Source organism: Nycticebus coucang, chromosome 3 (assembly GCF_027406575.1).
Source record: "Nycticebus coucang isolate mNycCou1 chromosome 3, mNycCou1.pri, whole genome shotgun sequence".
Lineage (NCBI taxonomy): Eukaryota > Metazoa > Chordata > Mammalia > Primates > Lorisidae > Nycticebus > Nycticebus coucang.
In genome coordinates this window covers 57,955,069-57,959,411 of record NC_069782.1, presented here as the reverse complement: position 1 = coordinate 57,959,411, position 4,343 = coordinate 57,955,069, and the positions used below count along the sequence as shown (strand labels likewise).

Genomic DNA, 4,343 nt, shown 5'->3' with positions numbered 1-4,343 from the left:
CAGACCAAGAACTTTCCCCTATGGATGTTTCAGCCACTGCCAAACCACAGCAGGACTGCTCCAGGCAGCACCTCAAACTGGCCCCCAAATTCTTTTTTTTTTTTTTTTTGCCTTTACATTTATATCTTATTCGTATATATTTATGGGATACAAGTGCAGTTTTATTATGTCGATATATTGCACTGGGGAAGTCAGGGCCTTCAGTACAAACGTTACTGAAGCAACACACAAGGTTTCCACCAAACAACCTCTCATCATTTGCCCCTTTCCCAATACCCCATTCCTCTGAGTCACTGTTGCTCATCATTCCACACTCTGCCTTATTTATTTGTCACAAGTGAGAACATGTATCTCTCTGTGTCTGAGTTGTTTTACTTAAGGTAATGTCCTCCACTTCCATTTATATTGCTGCAAAAGACATGATTTCACTCTTTTATTACAGCTGAATAGTATTCTGTTGTGTATAGATGCAGTATACCACATTTCTTTATCGAATTTTGAATACTTAGGTTGATTCCATATCTTTGCCATTGTGAACAGTGTTGCAGTAAACACATGAGGATTTTGTTGTAATGGTTTCTTTTCCTTTAGGTAGATACCCAGAAGTGGGATTGCTGGATCATAGGATGGTTCTATTTTTAATTCTTTGAGAACTCTCCATACTGTTTGCACAGAAGTTGCACTAATTTACATTTCCACAACAGTGTATATGAGCTCCATTTTCTTTTCATTCTTGCTAACATCTTTTATTTTTTGTCTTTTTTGTAATAGCCATTCTGATTGGTAGAAGATGATATCTCACTGTAGTTTTAATTTGCATTTCTTTGATGATTCGTGACATTGAACATTTTTTTATGTGCTTGTTGACCATTTGTTTGTCATCTTTTTTGGGGGGGGGGAGAGGGACAGAGCCTCAAGCTGTCACCCTGGGTAGAGTGCCATGGCATCACAGCTCATAGCAACCTCCAACTCCTGTGGCCCCCAAATTCTACTTGGGAATGTTCACTTCTCCAATCTTTCATATTCCCTGAGCCTGACACAAGTAAAGGTCCATTCCAGACAGGCAGAACTCAGTGAAAGGCCCACCTACACAAGCTCCCAGCACCATTTACCACAGTGGCATCCCGCTGCTCAAGAACTTTCCCCCTATGGATGCTTCATGGGTTGCCAAACTGTGGCAGAGGCACTACAGACAGCACCCTAGTCTGGCCCAAAAATTTCGCTCAGGAGAGCACACTTCTCCAATCTTTCCACCCAATTCCTAGCTTCCCCCAAGAACTGAAAACTGTGAGAGGTTTCTTCAGGGACCTCCATGGTGGGATGGATGCCCCCACCTCACCGACCATGGTCTGGGTGTGCTCACAGAAACTTGCACAAGTGTGTTAGTTCTCCATAGCTCCAGCCAAGTCCAGCTGTCCACCACCACACTGCACACTCCGTACCACCGCTGCACATCAATATTCCACACCTGGGAGTGATCCAGTCCTCTCATTCTGCCCTTTTGCTCTAGAAGGGCTCAGCTAAATGTCCTTCCCATCTGCCATCATTCTCTGTCCATTTAATTTCAATTTCTTGATCCTTATATCCTCCGGTCATAAATATGTTTTCCTTCCTTTTATTCAAACAGGTAAATACACCAATCTGTCTTAAGTATTAGAAAACAGCATTCCAATTTAAAGTTGCATGTGCTCAGAGCTGTAAGTGAACCATTACACAAGTGCTTACTAAATTTCAAAATGTGCAGTTTCACACTGATGTTTTTCTTATATTAAGTCTTCATCAAAGAGAAATTCAGAGTATGATGAGTTGGTTTTTTGCTTTAGCTTCTGAATTAAGTGTTCTCTTCCCAAAATTAAGTAGTCCTGGAATGACCTAGGAGAAGCTGCCCTAATCGGGAGCAGGGCTGAAGTAATACCTCAGTGGGAGCCCAGGCAGGTCTTCATCTCCATCAGGGTCTGTGTCAAATTACACAGTGAGATACATGAATTTCCTTTCAGTGGAAGGTTTCAGAAGTTTATGCATTGTCAGCTTTAATCTTTTTGCATGACCAGGCATTACTGGAACATAAAGCATTTTGACTCTGTACCACCATCATTGGTTCAATTCTACACTTCCCTTTGACTGCATTTATGAAATCCAAGAGCATGAAATCTTTTCCACGTACAGTCCATCTATCACACATTGTAAATGATACTCCATTTCTGATTTTAGTCTTTATTACTTCAGATGTCTCTGTAAATGCTGTAATTGGAATAGCTAAGTAAAGGAAACAATTTTTGTAGGCTTCAAATGGATGGCCACCAATTACTTTGATCATCTCCAAGCCAACCAAGTCAGAAAATGCAGCAGTGAATGTTGCTATCGCACATACAATTTTGCCAGCTATTCACTTTATTTTGAAGCGGTCAGCTGGTTCAATGTTATATATTTTGGCATGAAGATTCGATGCAGCACTGATGAAATCTGTGTCCATTATGATTATTATCTTTTCAAATGAAAGCATTGCCTTCTGATGGTCACTTTGGGTAGTTTCATTAGATAAAATAGCCTTTTCTAGCCTCTCATCTTCACACTTAATAGGAAAATGATCTGGTTTCCTTGCACTTTCATCAGTTTGAATCAACACACTGTAATGGGCATAAATGTATTTATGATCTATGTACAAAAGACTTAATAAAAAATAAATAAATAAAAGAAAACTACATTAAAAAAAAAACCTCGTTGGATGGTTTGAATTCTTGAATCTTTACTTCTGAAATAATATTGAAAGAAAGCATCTTCTAATAAGTCTTCTTCTGAAACTGGAATGCAATAAACTGTAGCATACAGTTTTTTCAGCATTCTGAAGGAAACTGAGGGCAAAGGTTCATTTAAATCAAATTTTGTTGAAGATGGAGGCCTCTTCGGTAATTGCCAAAGCAAACTGCCATCTTTAAGCTGTATGTATAGAGAGAAACAATAAAGAAGCTGAAGAGCCTAATGGTTAAAATATTGCTTCAACCTTTGGTCTTGGTAATTCTATACACTGGGATCAATTTCTAGGTCTTCTGCTAAGGAATTTAATAACTTCAAAACAGCCTTCTAAATTGTATCCACTTTGTATCTTTTGCATGACTCCCCTTCTCTTTGCTTCTGCAGAGGAGTAGGTTTGCCAAAACGTGTTAAAATGAAGGCTTGTGGGAAAAGGAACTTTCAAACTTATCTCCTGGTCCACTGTATGGTATGCTGAATGGTGGCTGGGAAAGACTTCAAAGTACAAAATGGTATTTCCTCTTCTGGGAGATCCCGATGACTATAAGATTTTGTCAAGTGAGGTACAATAATTTCAGTGTTAGTGCCCATTGTTCCAGAATCTAAGAGAGGCCTTAGATTTGTTAAACAATGGCTGTCTGCCTATCTCCTGTCTTCCATATTGTGTAGTGCTGTGATAATTATATCTTGTTCAGTATAGACTCATCACTGTAAATGGCCTCACTTGCCAGACAGACTCTGTTCATGTGTGCATCTATTTTTATTTGAAAATGTATTTTCAGAGTTGCATCAGCAGTGGTATAACTCTTAGGTTTCTGTGTGTGATGAGGGTGGAAAAAAACTGTTTAACTTGGGTTTTTCTTTTTACCTGTTCTTGAGACAGAGTCTTGCTATGTTGCACCCAGTAGAGTGCTGTGCTTTCACAGCTCACAGCAACCTCAAACTCCTGGGCTCAAGCAATTCTCTTGCCTCTACCTCCCAGGTAGCTGGTACTACAGGCACCTGCCACAACCTCTATCCCCAGCTATTTTTAGAGATGTGGTCTGGCTCTTGCTCAGGATGGTCTCCAACTCCTAAGCTCAAGCAATTCACCCATCTTGGCCTCCCAAAGTGCTTAAATTGGATTTTTCTATCAAGTCAAGGTCTGTAACTTTAACCATCTCCTTCTCTTTGCTTTTGCCAACACCAAGTAAAGCAAAATTTTTTAACATGTCACAATGTATTGCTCCACACCCTAATAAGAAGATGTTTAGAAAAAGTCTAAGTTTCTCTTAGATTCTGGAACAATGGGCACTAAGGGACACACTGAAATTATTGTACCTCACTTGAAAAATCTCATTATAGTCATTGGGATCTCCCAGAAGTTCTGATACAGGCTCACAGGGCAATGTACCAATCTCCTCGTGGGAGAAATTTTTAGTACTCAAGTTGGCATAGGGATTAGACAATATTTGCTGCTTCAAGATATCACCACTGCCACAAAAGAGAAAACTTTCTAGTAACACCTTTCAGTACTTCTTTGCCAACGCCTCCTACTGCTGCAGCCTCAGGCAGCCAAGGGGAGCCAGCCCATGACATCAGCCTCAACTTCG

The 4,343-nt window shown here is 40.1% G+C and overlaps 1 pseudogene; it reads right to left on the bottom strand.

Annotated features, from left to right (window-relative positions):
* Nucleotides 1-1,887: 1,887 nt before the first annotated feature.
* LOC128581998 (ubiquitin-like modifier-activating enzyme 6) lies at nt 1,888-3,575 on the bottom strand (annotated as a pseudogene).
* Nucleotides 3,576-4,343: the final 768 nt, after the last annotated feature.